Here is a 19,861-nt window from a genome sequence, read left to right on the forward strand (position 1 = left end):
TATAAACAGAAATGAATAAAAAAAATAAATAAGTAAATAAAAAATTGAAATATAAAGAGACTTAAATAACACAATTTTAAAAAAGTGTTTTTACCTATTGCTTTTAGGTAAAAGCAAAAACAACATGACAGAAGCAAAAGCAATTGGTAAAAACAAAAGTTTTATTTATTTCTCTTTATATTTCCACATAGATTTTCTTATTCTTTTACAGATTTATTCTTTTTTATGGCACTCCTATGACTCCACAGCTGACAGTGGTCTGTCCTATCCGTAGTAACAGAGTGGAGCTTCCAGAGATCTCTCAGAATTTCAAATTTGCAAAAATAAAATGTAGTTGCTGATCTACTATGTTAGCTTGCAAAAACTGCAAAAGAGAGAGGTTACGTTGTGATTTGAGGAATTGTAGGAGATGAAACAGAAGAAGTGAGTTAATGGTTGAGTCCAGAAAATAAGAAAATTCAATCTATATATTAAATTTGATTTTAATGAACTTTTATTGCAGAATCACCATTTAGCATGATATAAATGTTTAGCAAAAATAAACAGGACAAAGTGAAAATGTCCAGTGAAGTACAGGAGATTTTACCAAAGATAAAAACGAACAACCCCTAAATACAACAGACTAAAACCCCTGAGTTGAAAGAAGTGGATAAATGTCAGCCAGCTCCATCCTGCCAGTGACAAGGTGTTAACACTGGCCGGAGGCAGTTAGCGAAGCATTTAGCTACTAGTGTCTACAAAACCTTTCTCACACTCTTTAGCACCTTTTTATTGGATGCTATTCCAAAAATGTGTCATGTACCTGCTGTCTTGTGAAGGAGAATCTCCCTCTCTGTCTCGTTCACTTCCCGCTTTTTGCTGACTTTCCCACCAACTCATGCACCTTTTGTCACATGTTAAAAAAATACCTCTTCCTCTTATGCTGCTGTTCTGTCATCTGTCCCCACGCTAACATCTTCTCCTACATGACTTTCATCTCTCTAGATCCTCTCCTTTCTTTCCCTCCCACCGAGTTTATTCTCCCATCTGTCTCTCTGTAAGTAGGTGGCAGTGAGCCAAGCATCGGCCGGCCTGCCTTCACCATAACAACCAGCGGAGAAGTCTTCATTCGACGGGACAAAAGGGCCTCCAAGAATCACTGCTGTTCCCCCAGGAGCTTATGGGTGCTGGCCAGCTAGCTACGGGCTCAGAGCTGGAGATTTGAAGAGGGAGGTATAGGTAGGAAGGAAAATAAGGTGGAGTAGCTATATATCAATGTGGCTTTTAACCTCCCTGAAAAACCCCCTAGCACTGTGATCTTGCTCCCCAAAGAGCAGCTAATGCCTTCTCACAGGCTAACATTTCACTTAGTATATGAACCCTCCACACACACTGATTGCTGGACCTCTGCTTTCCATCACAGTGAAATTGCGCATTTAAGGGATAATGTGGAGTGCATGGAATTCATAAAGAATCATTATTTCTACATCCTGTTTTATGAGGCCCTATAAAAATGTCATTGGGCCGTTAGCGCTGTGGTTTATTCAGGCCCATTAGCTCCTCCACACAATGCTAAACAAACATTCAGGCTAATCCCCTGCCAGAAACATGACTTTTACCAGATCCTCACCTGCACTGTTGAACAACTCATGATCACTGATCCAGATGTAAACCACAGGGGATGGTCTCCTTTTAAAACACAGGGTTGGAACATGCTAACATTATCAAATTTAATTGCAGGCCAGCTCCACAACTAATTCTACATTCAGAAGTTTAAAAAAAACACCAGTGAACCTGTCTTTTATGTTGAACTACGATCATTTGAAATACACAATATTTCTTTCTCAAATTTGCACAGGCTGAGTACACCTGTGATATGTATGTTCAAATGTTCCTGTGTGACCCTTTAGCTGTAGGTCAGTAAGGTCAGTAAGTACACAAGGTAGTAATCATGTTGTGGTTTTGGTTCATTTGATCTCTCAGAGGGAGGGGTCAATGCAAATCAGTACAAAGTAGTTCTGAGCAATAACTTTTCTCCTATGATGAAGCTTTTGTAGCCTCTAAATTTAATTTTTTGTTTATTTATTAATTTTTTATCTTTGTTCTCCCTTTGTTTATCTTACTCAGTGGAGGGGCATGTTTATTGAACTTGGTACTGATTAAGGTCAAATATTCACAGACGAGGGTTGTTACACACAACTGGAAACGGCGTGGTGTTACTCGCCTTCAGGATCAGTGGAGTAATTCTTACCTTTTGTGTGTGGACATATTGAAAATGATGGACAACCGCAAATAACCAAATGGTCAAGAAGGAACAATGACAACTGACGGCTGTCTGATAATTGTCATATTTAATGGGGGGTGTTTTTTCTGTTTGGGTTATTGCTTAATGTATGGGTGTGTGTATGTGGACAGGGGTTCGTGTGTGCTGCATGTTGTAAGATGTTGGTAAACTTGAACAAAATGACAATAAATAAAGTTGAAAAAAAAACAAAAACCTTTTCTATCCTGATGGGAGTGGTCTCTTCCAGGATGACAATGCCTCCATCCAAAGGGTACTCATCACGTCGATGAGTATGAAAATGATGTGAATCATATGCTGTGACCTTCACCTTGACAACAGCTCAACAATATTGAACATCTATGGGAGATTTTGAACCAGTGTGTTACACAGTGCTCTTCACCACCAGAATCAATGCCAACTGGTGACCCAACACCTTACTAAGACACGTATATACATATATAAATATGCATATAATATGTAATACACACATACACACACACACACACACATACACATATACTGGTATAGATATACTGTAGCTATACAGTAGCTATATTACCACGTTTCTTTAAGCTAAATTCCTTGTTCCAATCAGTATATATAAATTCTCACCACTTAAATATTGCCCTGCTTGAAACTTTCCTCATACAAACAGCAATGCATCAGAGAAAACATTTAGTTATTTTTATTTCATTTCATATATTAATGTCATTGTCATTTTATAATTGTCAGGTAGTGCAGGTACTAGCAGACAGTGCTGTTGAAATTAAGGAAGCCAAATGAAGTCCAGTCAATTTTCAAAAGATAACGGAATTTGCCTCTGAGCTTCCCAACAAAGAACAGGAAACCCTCTATCCTGAGACATAGTGATGTAAAGTGGATTAAACATGTGAAATTACCAATCGAATTGTTAATATGTGTAAAGTAGTGGCCGCTCGCAGTAATGTATGCTGAGGCATTTTATTATAATTGAGTATAAACAAGCAAAACCTTCAAAAACTGGACGGAAGTATTTTTCCTCTAACCCCATACAGACGCCATATCTATACTGTAGATGTGTCTTCCTCCACAGATATACATGCCCAGCATCTTACTGGACCACTGCTTCCCTCTCAGCTGTGGTCCCATGCCCAGACCGGCACGGCTGTGATCCTAGTCCTATAGGAGAATAAGGAGGCAGTTCATGGTGGAGCTGAAGTCATCGGCCAGGCATCCGTCAGAACAGCCACCACAACAATACACCCCTCTGTCCTGCTAACACAAGGTTGGTTTTGGACAAGAGGCCGGACAGCCCTGAGATGGACCGGCAGCAGCAATGGAACTGACAGCTACAGTTTGACCTTGTCTTGTACTGTAACACCCCACAGTCACAGAGTGAGGGGGAGCCTGTTTGATGATTGTTGGGGTATCTAAAGGTCAATTACTAAAAGTTGTCAATGAAACTGTATTAATCTGGATCAATAAAACCCACTTCCTGCAAAAAAAAAAAAAACTTCAGTAAAGGCACAATACCACACAAGAACACACACAGACACATCTCCCAGAGCGCTGAGCATGGGTTTCCAGAGATAAGTGAAGAGACTGATCTTGGACAATGAAAAGTTTCCTTTGGATGTGCCGCCAGTAGCCGGAGGAGCAGAGAGACCGAGGTCACGTCGGTCCCTGATAGCCTGCTGTTTTATTCTCCTCGCCCCAGAGTCACAGTCACAGTTAATCTCAGCTCTGTGCCCCGCTGTGCCCGACCCCAACCTGCCACCTCCGTCTCCACGGCAACAAGAGCCAACCATGTGACACGCGCACGTATACACACATAGTCGACACTTTGGGGTGTTTAGAGAGGAAAAAACGAAGAAATTCGGACTTGTATTGGAAATGTTTTGTGGCTGTAGGCAGAACAGAACAGTCAGAGATGGCTGTACCAATCACTGACTAGACCTCCGTTGTCTACTGTACTCTCAAACTCTGACCACCCCCCCCCCAACCCCCCTTCTTTCTCTCCCACTCTTTTAGAGAAACAATGGTCAAATCCATAGGCCACAAATACACAGAAAAACAAAGTGGCCTGTGTGTTTGTCTCTGCCCCTTTCAATCGAACAAGAGTAAGAAGATACAAAGAAAGCACTGACAGTACACACACACACACACACACACACACACACACACACCACACACACACACACACACACAGTGGAGCAAAGCAGAGGGGTCCTGTTCATGTTTTCTGTGCTGTATGAGGTTGAGATTTGGTTTATGTATGACGACTGAGTCCATCACCCGTTCACATTAATCACAGTAACTCAGTCAAACTAAAACGTAGCATTTTCTGAATGTAAACCAACATGGCGTCTGATCCTTTGACAGGATTTCTGTTTGTTTAATGTGCGTGTGTGTATTTGTGTGTGTGTGGACTCGTGTTGGTGGATGGGTGGGTGTCGTGTGGAGATTTGCAGTGTTTGAACAGAGTTGAAGGAATGTTTCACTTAACATTTGACTCACACACTCACACACACATGCAGTCTGTACATGGGCTTTATATGTTGGGGAGAAACAAAGCAGTCACGCACTCTTACTCTACAGTTATTATAATCATTTGTGTGTGTGTGTGTGTGTGTGTGTGTGTGTGTGTGTGTGTGTGTGTGTGCGTCCAGATGGCCTCTCTGTGCTGGCATGACTTCATCCACATGCTAAACCTACACAGACATCACATCACATATCTCAGAGTCATAGCAGCCTACACACGACTTCACCATAGCAGTGCAGCAGATGACATTTATAAAGGGACCATGGACTGTTTACCCACAATAAATAGAAATGTGGTTATGTGAGAAATAATAACATATTGCTTACACTTTGAATAGGATCATCCAGACTTGGACTTTTAATGTCTCTTCAAGCTGAAATGCGGATGCTAATTTATGCTTTTTTGCTCCATTGCATTTAGACCAGTGATTCCAAATCTGGGGCTGGGGACCAAAAATAAATGAGGGGTCACAGGATCATTATACAAATACAAAAATATGTGTACAGTATATTTCTCATACTTAAAATCATGTTTATTTTTTAAGACTTTTGTTCATTTGAGCTTTTTTCTTCTGAGACACTTGAAACCTAGAGGCAGCCATGATTGATATTTTTATAACAATATATCAAATGACAATGTCAGAACAAAGACAGTTATAACATGAACCTGTTGGGCCTCTTGGTTTTACGGAGCTTTATGGTGACTTTTGTTTTGGCTCACTCTCATAAGCCTCACACTGGTCGAAAAACCCGCTAAGACCCACTAACATCAGGCTTTTCTCTGCAATGGGATAAGGTATAATCGACATTCACTCCTAGGTCAAATGGCTTGGCGTTGATTTAAACACAACCACGCGCACACGCCAATTTTCATCTATTTTTCGTGCTCTGACGTCTTTTAGAGCACAGACACACCTGTCACCTGCCCAACACAGTCATCTTACACCAGAAACAACGCAGCTACACTGCACTTGGGGACGCAAGAGTGAGCTGCAGCCCCAAAATAAGTTTCAAAACCACTCAATCACCGATCGAAGTGTCTTTCACGGAGGCTCCGACACTTACAGAAGCTCCAACCCAGGGATGAGACACAACTTATCTGTTTTACCAGTCTGCACAGCAGCTAACAGCTCACTCTTGAATCTGTGTGTGCTCGTGCTCCTAACGGCGTATAACGACTGTGCTCCCTGGACTTGTGGCTGTCCTCTCAGGCAAACTCAGCCTTTTTGGTGGGATTATATGCGTTCAAAAAACCTACTTATACACTCTAAATATGGTGTAAAAAGGGTAGCAGAGTCATTGCAGCAGCAGCATTTTTCAGAAAAAAAACTCTGCAAACCCAGTGTACGCCACCTGCTCAGCATGAAACAGCAGACAGACACAAGCTGTGTTCCGATTCAGAGGCTGCATCTTTAGGGGGACGTGGTCTCCGAAGGTGTGGTCCTCTGTGGCCGTAGTAGTACGTGAAGGCCGAACCAAAATGAGACGGTCTAGCCTATAGAAGATTTTCGCCCAGTGTCACAGGCTGTGCCGGCCCTTACTGTTGCATCGCAAACATGGATGTACTATAAGACCTGGATCCCAGATCTGAAAAAGTCCAGGTTACTTCCAAGTTATGCAGCCCACTAAATACGTGCAGTAGTGTCACTCCCATCGTGCCTCAGGTTTATGAGAACGAGCAAACGGCGGATCTGGATCAGGCACTGCACGTTCACAAATGCTATGCTTGTGGACTTCATGGACAAGTAATACGGCTTCTACACACTAAAAAATGCTGTGTTAAGAACTACCCATTATGGGATAGTTTTTTAACAACACTGCTGGGTAACTATTGCACCAACTACACACTGTGTCAATTTAATCCAGCAGGATGGATAAAAAATTTTATCCAAATCCTGGATCATTTTTAGTGCAATGCTGGGTTAGTTCTACCACATAAACTAGTTGCTTATTTCTATCCAAATGTTGGGTCATAGTAACTAATGTTGGGTTAATTTTCCCTCGTAAATAGGTTATTATTTCCATGTTTAGTTACAGTAAAAATCTGTGAAAAATGACTTAAAATATACGTTTACTAGATGTGCATTATAAGTCTTTTTTTTACAGATTTTACTATTACAAAATATATCCAAGATTTAGAAATGCAAATCATACGTATATGAAGTACAACACAATTATTCTGGAATTTAGAAAAGATATTTATTTTTCAAGAAGAAAAGCCCTGATGGTCTTTTCCTTGAGTCAGAACACAGGGGTATGGTGTTGACACCTCAGCTTGCGGGAGGTACACCACCACGTTTGTTCCAACCGAAGAACGAAAGAAAGAAAGAACAAACAGAACAAATGAATGAAAGATTTATTTCCTATTTCCTAACTATTTTAAAAAGTAAATAAACAGAATACCATAAAATGAAAATATGAATAACAATAATAAAAACTGAAAAGACAGTTTTTCACAGAGTCCCAGCGAGTGAAAGACAGTAATAGACTGTAAAAGTGAAGCTCTTTTATTTGTGACAACTCTCTGCCAGACTGCATGGTGTGGCTCTTTGTTATGAGAGAGTTCAATAGAATATTGATATGATTTCCACAACACTGCAGAATTTCAATGTCCACATATGTAGGTGTCACAGAACCCATGTATTTTCATTAAATACATTACTGTCCCAGATATTCGAATTGAAAAAGATGAAATAAATCAAAAGGAATTTTTTTTAAAGAAAGATTTAGTTTAAATGTGGAAAAATGTCACTGCACATTTAGCATACAGTATACTGAACACACAATGACGATGTGGGGAGTCTGAGAGACGACGACGAGGGGCGTCCAGGATGGTTCATTCCCTCAGGGACCGGTGGGAGAAGGGGAGCAGGTTGCACCATCTCCGGCCACCACCGTCAACCCAGTGGACGTGAGGTCAGAGTTATAATTTTACCACTGAGACAGTGTAAGCCATTAACTAAATGAATGTGGTTGTTGTGAGCAGAAAACAGGCTGGTGAACTTCAGTCAGGAGGAGACGCTGCTGGCACACAGATGACAGAAACCATCACCTATCAGCTAAATGACTCACCAAATTAAAATAAACTGAAGAAAAGATTTCTGGGGGTAGTTATGAAAAATCACTTACAGAGTCATATCAGTGAATCAGTCATTACGCAGCTACTATATCAGTTAATATATAGATTAAAAAGCTATTACTTTTGAGAACAAAGGCTGACAAGTGACCAACAACTGCTGCACAAAATCACAAAATATCTTGATGTGTGAAAATAAAGACTCCCTTTTATGTTGTTAATTATTCAGTTTTCCTATTAACTTGTGTACATCCGTACGGCGTTTGCATCAACCTAGCAACCATCCTCGTTCCCGAGATGCAGTTCGTGTACAGTGCATGTACACAGCGGTCACGTCATCCCGGGAAAAAATGCTTTTCTGGTCTTTGGAAAACTTTTATAAAGATTGAAACCCCATGGCTTAAAAATATACAATACAAAGATTAATAATTGACTCTGTTTACAGCCAGAGGTACTTACATTTAAAAGTTGAATCCTCTGGCTCTCTGTTGTTTGCTTTCATAACTGGTGCGTAATGAGTCTTGGGATAGGATGGGCCACGAAGCTTAATGGTCACAACACATTCCACATAACTGTTACAACCGTCAGTCGATTTCGTCGGGTGGCCTTTCTTGTCGTACCTCAATCTCGGCACAAGCCAATAAAGTTGTTAACAACAGTACACTAACCTAACTTTCTTTTCACCCACTTTAAAGGAATAGTTCAACATTTTTTGGGATAAGATCAACACTCGTATGTCTATATGAAGGTAGCAGATGGTTAGCTTAGCATATAGACCAGAAACAGGAGCCGTTGTATTGCACATTAAGAATTAAGACTAATATCAATCTTCTCATCTAACTCTCAGGAAAAGAGCAAATAAGTGTGTTTCCCAAAATATTAAACTATTCCTGCAACAAGACAGAAGCTTCACAAGTAAACTGATTGTATGTACTCACAGTCATTACCTTTGGCTTTAGGAAACCTACAAGGAGAGCGTGGTGTAAATACTAAGTACTATATTTATCTAAGTGCATGAAGATCGAGTAAAGAAGTGCACTGAAAGTGCATAGTAAGTACTATTTAGGCATGTTAGGGTGATAGGAGAGGAGGTGCTCTCTGAAGAGATGAGTCTTCAAGAGATTGGTAATGTTTGAAAATCAGAGACAGTCATTTGAAAACACTTATTATTGTTCTGAAGGTATTTCCAGAAACCCTGAAGACTCTTTAACATCTGGATGAAAAAATATTCTGTTCACACATATTCAGTTGCATTTGCTTCAGAATCAGATGATAGCAGCTGGCTACCTGGATAACACAGAGTCAACACTTGGGAAATGGTTTAAAGAATTTTTTATTGTGCAAAGGATGGAATATTTTTTTCATCCAGATGGTTAGAAGATTCTTTGAGGATTGTGAAAATACCTCCAGACCAGAGGTTAAAATGACATGGACTCGAAGATTCAGGATCAGATCCAAAAAAAAACTTGATCAGGAGAATTTCCAAACTGTATAACCCTGTGACAGTCTGCACATGCAGCACGACAACATGAAGTAAGATCAGCTTTAAAACAAGCAAAAAAGCTCAGGCCTCACACTTTAACCATGACTTATTTACAGTGTGACAGTAGTTTGTCTATGTTTGTGACCTTGTGCATAAAAAATAGCCTGACCCCAAAAAAGTGGTATACTGTGTTTTCATACATACATGCACCTCCTGGCATAGACAGACAAACATATAACACATTACATAGAAAATCATAACCACAGTATGTGTATATAGTACAAAGTGTTTCTGGGAGTTCAGATCACTGAGCTGCTAATAGATCTCAGGCAGAGAATAACCTGGTTTTAAAGCTGCAGGTTTCCTTCCTGCAGCAGAGACCTCTGGGTGTTATCAGCTCATTAGCTGAACTTTGGATAACAACACACAAACATCCTGTCAAATGAACTAAAACAGGAAGTAGAAAGTGCATAAGGTGCCCAGTCCACTTTCGCCTCCATAAATGCCAGCTGTTGGTCGGATGTCCGGACATGAAAACATTTCCAGCCGACTACTTTCTTACTGTTTCAAGTCACATGACCGTCACTTTTTATAACCTTTAAGTAGATGAAGGATTTGGGGACGTCTAGATCTCAAGTTGAGCAAACAGCCTCTTTCGCTGCCCCTCCTGACTTCCTGTGTCCAGCCAAGAGCACCTGAAAAAACACTGATCCTTGAGATTGATTTATTCAGTGATTTTAAGGGCTTTAATCACCAGGTGTGTTTGTTTTGTAGAGGAGGAGACACTGAAGGAATCCAAAATCCAAAATAAAAATGAGTTATTCAACAATGACGCTCCTATGATCCCACTCTAATCCACAATCTCATCAAACTCATCATGTCATCTTTTTTGTTAGTTTTGAAATGGTACGCGGTACATCTTATATAAATAAATAATAAATAAGTACAGCTTCAAAAGTGTGTGATGATAAAAAAACACAAGACATAGATGATAAGCTCAGCAAACCTTTTTTTTTTCTTCTTTTCTTGAGTAAACTTAGTGACTATTCAGAATTCCACATGAAGGTTTCATAAAACCTTCCGAAACAACTCACATTATTTATTAATAGTCGACTGTTCAATACAAGGCTCTTGATACAATAGATGATGAATGTCTCCTTGGATTTTGTTCCTCATCCATTAACAGAACAGGACTGTGGTCGCTGAGCAGGGATCATATTTGTTTTTCTCACCAAATCTGTTACATCTGCACATTTGATCAAATTTGTTCTGTTTTGTGTTTTCTGTGATGCTGAGATTCCACTTTGTTGAAGCTCCTTTGTTCCACAGACTCTAATGTTTTACTTCTGTGAACTAAGGCACATCATTTTTGTTGTATTTAAAATGTATTGATGTTTAAATTGTGACACCAGCGCTACTGTAATGTATTGAATTTTGCAATTACACATTTCATTATACACCTGCTTTGTGACTGCAAAACAAGTCTTTGATCCAGACAGCAGCTCATTCACATCTTAATTGACTGATTTTTACCTTGGGCACAATTTAAGGTGTAAGTATGTGCAGCTGTAGTAGACACTGTAGACTGCAGGAAGCTTGCGCTGTGGGGACATAAGCCAAGCACCAGGCCTGCGGCATGATTTGCAGCATCCTATGCTTCCAAATAAAGGGGCATGTCAACCAAAAAGGCCTTGTCGTATCACTAACCGAGTCAGTTATCAGTATAAGGATGAAGCCCAGAGCTGGACCAACTGCTGGCAGTTGAGTCGTTGTCTCTCTTTGGTGGCTTTTGATTTTCTTTGAACTTGTCATCGTGCAAACATGTTGGATGTTCTGACAGTTTTCACATGTACTTTTGTTATCAACGCCTTCTTGAGTGATGACCAGTCTTCAAACTTCCAAAGCAGAGCTTCTCAGCCTGCACAAACTGAACGCGATCTTGTACTGTCTATTCACTGAACTTTCTGCACTTGGCGAGAACATGTCCTGTTCTTTTGCAGAAGATGCATGATCAGATTCTACTCTGTGTGGTAATGGTAGACAGTGTCTTTGCTTGAAGGGTTTGACTTTGTGGGTGTTTTGGTTTCTATGCAATGCAGTATTGTATTATAGCAGTATTACTAGCACAATGCAATATCACCTGCGAAGCCAACATCCACAAGCATCGGATGATGGAGGCCAACAAACCTTTCTCTCCGTGTTAGTAGGGAGAAGATGCCATGCGAGGCAGTTTGAGGAGATAACTCAGAGAATCTCTTGAATGGTGGAGAAAGACATTTTGCCCAGCAGCGTGGTCTGTGGCGAGGGTTTCCAGGAGCTACTGGGCTATATTGAGCCTAATTACCAAATCCCATCAAGACAGACAGTTACCTGTCGAATTAAAACCCATTTTGCAGAGGAAAAAAAGCTGAAAAAGCAAATTCCTAGCACTAAGTTCGTGGCTCTCACGACCGACTGCTGGACGGCTTTGCCAACCGAGAACTACGTGACAATTACATGCCACTATATCGATGAGGACTGCCAAGTTAAATTGGCTGTCCTACTATCACAGTATGCCAGGCAAACACACGGCTGAAAATCTCACAGCTTAACTAATTGATGCGGTGGAGACTTGGGGACTTACTGGGGAAGCATCTGCATGTATCCACGACAATGCATGCAACATCATGGCTGCTAACTCTCCCGGGCAGGTGAACTGGGACTCAGTTGCCTGTTTTGCACATACACTTCAGCTGTCAGTAAATGATGGATTTAATGTGTTTGTGAATCGGGTTATCGTTGCAGCTGGGCAGCTTGTCAGGCATTTCAGCTACAGCACCCCTGCATGCAAGGCACTGGAAGCCAAACAAGAACAAATGAAACTTCCGAAACACCGGCTCATACAGTCGTGTGAAACCAGGTGGAACTCGGTGTGCGACATGATCAGAAGACTTCTTGAATAACGATGGGCAGTTACAGCTGTTCCGTCCAACCGAACAATAACAAAGCTGCAAGAAGCCAGAACCCTCGCGATCCTAGATGAATACTGGCAGATAAGGAGGAGATTACGCCTGGGTTGCAGACCTTAAAATGTGCGACCACCACCATGTCCACAGAAAAGGACAGGTCAATTTCCAACATTTACCCCATCACCCTCAGCCTCCTAAACACACACCTGATGCCAGCCAAGGATGACGGCTGAACAGTGACACGCATAGGGATAGGCTATTTCATTTATTGAGTTAATATACAGTGGTATGAAAAAGTTTAGGCACCCCTGACAATTTCCATTATTTTCATTTATAAATCATTGGATGTTTGGATCAGCAATTTCATTTTGATCAATCAAATAACTGATGGACACAGCAATATTTTAGCAGTGAAATTAGGTTTATTGGATTAACAGAAAATGTGCAATATGCATCAAAACAAAATTAGACAGGTGCATAAATTTGGGCACCCCAACAGAAAAATCATATCAATATTCAGTCAAGCCTCCTTTTGCAAAAATAACAGCCTCTACACGCTTCCTATAGCCACTAATGAGTGTCTGGATTCTGGATGAAGGTATTTTGGACCATTCCTCCCAACAAAACATCTCCAGTTCAGTTAGGTTTGATGCTTGCCGGGCATGGACAGCCCACTTCAAATCATCCCACAGATTTTCAATGATATTCAGGTCTGGGGACTTGGATAGCCATTCCAGAACATTGTACTTGTTCCTCTGCATGAATGCCTGAGTAGATTTTGAGCAGTGTTTTGGGTCGTTGTCTTGTTGAAATATCCAGCCCCGGTGTAACTTCAACTTTGTGACTGACTCTTGAACATTATTCTCAAGAAAGTGCTGATATTGAGTGGAATCCATGCGACCCTCAACTTTAACACGATTCCCAGTACCGGCACTGGCCACACAGCCCCACAGCATGATGGAACCTCCACCAAATCTTACTGTGGGTAGCAAGTGTTTTTCTTGGAATGCTGTGTTCTTTCGCCGCCATGCATAATGCCCCTTGTTATGACCAAATAACTCAATCTTTGTTTGATCAGTCCATAGCACCTTATTCCAAAATGAAACTGGTTTGTCCAAATGTGCTTTTGCAAACCTCAAGCGACTCTGTTTGTGGCGTGTGTGCAGAAAAGGCTTCTTCTGCATCACTCTCCCATACAGCTTCTCCTTGTGCAAAGAGCGCTGAATTGTTGAACGATGCACAGTGACACCATCTGCAGCAAGATGATGTTGTAGGTCTTTGGGTCTTAGGTGGTCTGTGGGTTGTCTTTGACCGTTCTCACCATCCTTCGCCTTTGCCTCTCCGATATTTTTCTTGGCCTGCCACTTCTGGCCTTAACAAGAACTGTGCCTGTGGTCTTCCATTTCCTCACTATGTTCCTCAAAGTGGAAACTGACAGCTGAAATCTCTGAGATAGCTTTTTGTAGCCTTCCCCTAAACCATAATGTTGAACAATCTTTGTTTTCAGGTCATTTGAGAGTTGTTTTGAGGCCCCCATGTTGCCGCTCTTCAGAGGAGAGTCAAAGAGAAGAACAACTTGCAATTTGTCACCTTAAATACCTTTTCTCATGATTGGATGCACCTGTCTATGAAGTTCAAGGCTTAATGATCTCACCAAACGAATTTTGTGTTCCAATTAATCAGTGCTAAGTAGTTACAGGTATTCAAATAAAAAAAAAATGACAAGGATGCCCAAATTTTTGCACAGCCTATTTTCCACGTCTGATTTAATTTCATACAACTTAATATTGCTACACTAAAAATCTTTGTCTGGAAAATACCCCTGTACTCAGCTTCTATTAGAAAATGAATGGCATGCCACTGTGATCATTTTCTGTGAAGATGGAGTAAATTATTATGCAGCCTCAGAGGGGTGCCTAAACTTTTTCATACCACTGTATACCTATTCAAGTATTATTATTGACATAGCCTGTTCTGTTATGAATTAATAATGACATTAATTAGGCTATATTGGTCACCACAGGTTAACACGGAGGAACGGGTGACCAAACCAGCGCTGATCCCCTCTGTACTAAACCCTCGCTGTAATTCTTGAAAATCGGTGCTACTGTGGAAGTGGCCACTGATGTTGAAACTGAGCCTGGCTCTACAGGGGGGGCGATGATGAGGCATTGCGGTCTGTTGCTCAGGCTGAAGTCGTACAACGCCAGGTCAATGCCATGATGTTGCTCCTGGGAGATAACTACAGCACCCCTCAACAAGCTAATGACCTAGAGGCAGAGGTGGACACCACTTCTCATAGACAATTCTGTGCCCACTAGGGATGGGAAGATTAACCAATTTGTATCGACATACGAACACGCACGGGCAAGATGTGAGTGCATCGGTAGAGCAGCTGTGAATCAATGCAATTTTGGTAAGAAATCGAGGTGCATCAGTTATCAAATGTTTGCATCAATAAAATCTGATCTATTACATTATTACGTTTTATTCATTTGTTTAGAAATGTGACTGACCCTATAATTTGATAATATTATACTTTTATTCCTCTTAAACTGGACCTACGTTACGTTACACTACGTTACTTTATAACTCACCTGAAGGGAAGACGTGGTATGACCGTGGAGGCTTCTGTCAGTAAACCGACATCCCCTGCCTCGGGTTCAGATTCAGTAATGGCTACTACTCCCAGAGTGGTGACAGTCAGCAAAGTATTGCAAATTTTTTCCATGCAACACTGGCTAACAGCTCCACTTGTTCAAATACAGTAACTGACAGTCAAAGAACACTTTCGAATTTGTGAAAAAAAAGGCCAGTTTGTGAAAGGTCTTAATTTTAGTTGATTATTAAATAATCAAACTCATTGAATTGTGTAGCATTATTCCTACATATGAATATTATTCCTTTGCATCATTCAATCACAATGTATAGCATTGAATCGCACTGTGTTGAATCACATTGCATCGTGATTGGGGGGTGTGAATCGTATTGTGTGGGTAGTTGCTGCATATGTATCTTTATAACATTGGATTGTTGACAGTGTTTCGAGATACGTTTCATATTGGCCTTTGCACCAGAGATGCCCAACCCTAGTGCCTGTGTTGTGCACCCTTCAGCCTTTTCTATTAGGGTTCTAGTTTTCTCACTTCTTCGTAGTCTTTCCACCTCTGTAGATTCAGCGTCTCTAACTTCAGGTTGAGCGGCAGATTTGGCATTTTCATAGCAGGTTTCAGTGCTTGTGTCAGACATCTTTTGAGAACTTAAATGTCCATAGAAAGTGTATAGCTGTTGAGTTTGAATTGGATTTCTATTAGACTATGTGTGGATGTAACGTAAAGTAGGCTTAGCTGGAAAGTTGCTAATAAGTCTTCCTTAAAGACTGTGAAGATTATGTGGGATGCCCAATTTTCTAAATGCAAACTTCGATAATACACTAAATAACTGTACTTTCAAATAAAGGTAACAAATTGAAAATTACTTTGGAATGAATCCCAATTGCATAGGGAATATATTTAGAAATGCATTAAATCTCTTGTTCTTTACATGAGAAAATGTTTTCACATCAACAGAATTACCTGTTAAAATTCACTTAAATTAGTCTTTAAACACATAAAATAAAATAAAACAGATAGTCACTGGCAGAGCTCTGAAATGCAAGTCTTCATTTAATGAAAACTCTCTCTATGTATGTTGGTGGAGCCCCTGCACTACAGCCATTTTTCCTGCTGTACTGTCTTTCAGAGCACAGGAATGGTAGGGTCTCCTTTCATATTAAACACATGAGGCTTTGAGTGTGAGCATACAGAACAGAGTTAGCATAATTTCAAGGGTTAGGGTAAGGAAAGGAAGTGGGGATGACAGGACGGGGAGCATCAGGCTGGTCCAGATCATTGGTGCTTGGACCTCAGTGTAAAAGCTTTGCAGATGGGTGTGAGGCGGGTGTGTGATGATGCTGCAGATGCTGGGGTTAGCAGACGGTGGCTTTGGGTTATCTTGTAATGGGTGGGAGGCAGGTTGGCCTCAGGTCAGACTCAGTGGTCTGTTTGTACCTGATCGGCAGGTTCTGCTGTTCCTGTCACTGTTGGTTCTGTGTGTAGGTTCTTGGAAACACTGCCACTTTCCTGCAGTATTTCTCAGGGATTCCCATCGCCCTCAGCCCATCAGCATCTCCTCCTTCATCTCATTGAGGCGCGTATGTCTGTGCTGGTCTTCTATGATCAGCTGGTCAGCTGCGTCGACGCTCTCTATGCGTTTGGACATGGCTGAGAGGCCTCGTTCCCACAGCTGTTGGTGGATGGTCTTACGCAGCACTTTCTGACGTAGCTTCTCCTCCTCCTCCTTCTGTCTGACTGTTGACCTTAGCACTGCTTCCTCTTGTGCGTGTCTCCGACAAGCACGGAGCTCCTCCTGCTCTGCCTGGTGGTCTTCAGCTTTTTCTTGCTGGGCCCCTCAGACTGGCTCTCACCTCTTCCTCCCGCTGCTCCTTGGGCGTTGAGGTCTTCCAGGTTCTTTCTCTCCTGGTTCTCTCGAATCTGCTGTCTCTCAATTTGGCATTTTCTTTCATTCATATTGTCATTGGTGACGATTTGAACAGTCTCCCCTTCTTGAGACTTGGCCGTGGAGTTTTCAGGTTTGCCCGGTGGTCTTGACTTTAGGCTCCCAAACAGGGTATCATCCACTTTTGAGATACTTCAGATCGATAGATAGGTAGATAGATAGATAGATAGATAGATAGATAGATAGACACTAGGGTAAATTCGTGTGCACATTAGCTCATAGTGCATACTAATAAAAGTTAAACAATAATAATTAAATTAGCCCATCACTTAGTAAATATTGCCTGCTCTATTTCCTCTATAAGCTGTTAGGTAAAGTCTTCCTAATCTCCTGTGTGTTTCACTGACTTGTACAGAGATTTGTGACTCTCCTCTAACTGTTTGTTAAAGTCTCATTGTTTTCCATTTTTAGGCCTTCACATAGTTCTTCAAATATTTAGATGAAACAATCGGAAATGGAGCAGAAATGTGTCTTTAGTGAAAATGCTAATAGTTCATAGACATCTGAAAGATAATAAATAACCACAACCACACTCTGTGTAAAAGGTTCATGTTGTAGTTTAAAACTCAGCTCAGAATTTGATATTTTTCTTTAGATGTTCATGGCCAGCGGCTCGTTGGTCTAGGGGTATGATTCTCGCTTTGGGTGCGAGAGGTCCCGGGTTCAAATCCCGGACGAGCCCCTTAGTTGTAAAAACACTTTGACAGCCTTTGACAAACTCCTCAAATGCAACTCTATATCAGATGAAAATATAAACATATCAAGTGGGTACTTTGGTCATTTCCTATCCTGACACACTAGGATCTAATGTTTTTCTATTTCATACGTGCTAATAGCTACACTTTTGGTTAAACACATACTCATAAAACTGGAGTTACATCCACAGGGCTTAAAGATTCCGGCACAACACTGTGAGAGAATAGATGAAAAATGAAGTCAATACACTTGGGAATTTGTTGTGTGACTTTATCATGTTCGAGGTAATAAAGTTCACCTACCAATGGTGTGAGAGGAACACAGCTCTCTTCAACCTAACCAGACACTGCACCTAACCAACTTTACTAGCCAATCAGAAGCAGAGAGGGGCGGGTCTTGGCAACTCTGGCAGTGTAGGATCCAGCAGCTTGAAGGAGCCGGGTGCTTGTTTCTGCACGGTGTGCTCAAGGAAGCTGCTATCTGCCCCCAGCGGTAAAAAATACAAAAATACATGTGTGCACGTTCATTGCTGAACATGATCTGTCCTTCACAACTTCCTTGTTTACATCCCAAAAAGAATGAAGAAATAAGTGATAGTGGCCTTCTTCATTTCACTTTAAACTTCAGCTTACCAGTTGTTTAAGCACTCCAATGTTACTGTATTTTTTTAATCTTAGTTATTTATTTATTTCAAAATTACAATCATCCAGAAGTTTTTCAAAGTTGCTCGCTCTTTAGAGCTGTTGCACTGTTACTGTTGACATATAGTATTTTTTAAATAAATGGTGAAAAGCGCATGCTGTTAAAGAGAAGTGAATCTGTACATTCTGCACAAAAACAAAACAACATTTCAGGCTCAGGATTTTTTTTTTACTTTAAGCCCTGCATCCATTAACTTCTGTTCGTCTAACCAGGTACATACACTCTGTCCAGATCATACTACTGAATGCTCACCATCATTCTCTGAAGAGAGAATGATGACTGCACTCAGTAATGGCTAAAGTTGAATCATAAGTGGCTCGTTGGTCTAGGGGTATGATTCTCGCTTTGGGTGCGAGAGGTCCCGGGTTCAAATCCCGGACGAGCCCATTATCTTGAACAGTATGACATAAACATAAGAAGGAATGTCTGTAAATACAGTGTATCAAAGCAGCAGTACCTGGTATCTGCTTTCTTGATGCTACAAACTGGCATAGACAACACAAACTGGTATTGGCCCCCTACATGCCGTACAATCTGCTTTGGTGTTGATTCTACAAGTCTCTGGAACTGTACTTGACGCATGGAGCACCATACTTGAACCTGTTTTTGATTTTCTTCTCTAAAATAGATTTTCTTAAGAAAAGTACAAGTACCAACTTTATCACAGTGTTGCAGTGCCACCCTTGAATGTATAATGTGTGGTAATAGCAATGAAAATAATCACTATATATCGCATATATGTTTCTGGACATACATTATGCAATATGTGTAGTCCATTGGTCTAGAGGCATGATTCTTGCTTAGGGTGTGAGAGGTCCCGCGTTCAAATCCTGGACGAGCCCATTGTTTGGAATTGTACAACAATGGTCATTGGCAATGTAAGAAAATCACAATGCAGTATATCAAAGCAGACCTGCCCCATCAACTACCTCGGTGTAATGTGGATGCTACAAACTGGCAGAGACAACACAAACTGTCTTAGTAAGGTATTGGCCCTCCACATGCTGTACAATCTGCTTTGGTGTTGATTCTTCCAAGTCTCTGGAACTGCACTGGTGGGATGGAGCACCATTATACCTATTTTTATTTTAATACTGGAGACTTTCAAGTAGTTATTTCAATGCAACGATCTAAGGAGTTTAGAGGGAAAATGTTTCCTTGATACTATAATGAGTGGTAACATCATACCTTTTCACCCATGGTCACCCAGTGTGTATGGTTCATTCACTTACCGAGCACCACGGTCACGTAGCTTTCCCCCATGCCGGCCTGCAGCAGCAGAGGTGCGATGTAGACTGTTCCTGCAGCCATGTACACCTCCAGCCCACATGATAAAGTTGTCACCACTAACAACTTTCATCAAAGGCCTTGCAACGGATCTTCCACCTGCAATGTGGCTTATTCACTTGCTGCTTAGGTTTACAGTCATGTTTGGATGTAGTATCTTTGCTGTATAGATAGTCCAAATATGAAATATGTGCTATATGTCAACACATGTGTGGAATAAAAGGTGTTTTGACTGGTTGTCAGTTTTGGAATATTTCCATATCATGATGTGTGGTGCTGTACAAGAGACGTCGCCGTCAGAGAAGAAAACTTAGGTGTCATTCTTATAG

At 41.0% G+C, this 19,861-nt stretch overlaps 2 non-coding genes and 1 pseudogene across 2 annotated transcripts; all 3 read left to right on the forward strand.

Moving 5' to 3' along the window:
• The first annotated feature begins 11,470 nt into the window (after positions 1–11,470).
• LOC147818046 (E3 SUMO-protein ligase ZBED1-like) lies at positions 11,471–12,523 on the forward strand (annotated as a pseudogene).
• A 4,934-nt stretch (positions 12,524–17,457) lies between these two features.
• Positions 17,458–17,529, forward strand: trnap-ugg (transfer RNA proline (anticodon UGG)). Its single transcript has one exon. It is a non-coding gene; the product is annotated as a tRNA-Pro (tRNA).
• Positions 17,530–18,559: 1,030 nt separating this feature from the next.
• On the forward strand, positions 18,560–18,631 carry trnap-ugg (transfer RNA proline (anticodon UGG)). The gene has a single exon. It is a non-coding gene; the product is annotated as a tRNA-Pro (tRNA).
• The last annotated feature ends 1,230 nt before the right edge of the window (positions 18,632–19,861 follow it).

This window comes from Seriola lalandi, unplaced genomic scaffold (genome assembly GCF_002814215.2).
Source record: "Seriola lalandi dorsalis isolate HSWRI2012SDOR001 ecotype SW California unplaced genomic scaffold, Sedor1 jcf7180002054748, whole genome shotgun sequence".
Classification (NCBI taxonomy): domain Eukaryota; kingdom Metazoa; phylum Chordata; class Actinopteri; order Carangiformes; family Carangidae; genus Seriola; species Seriola lalandi.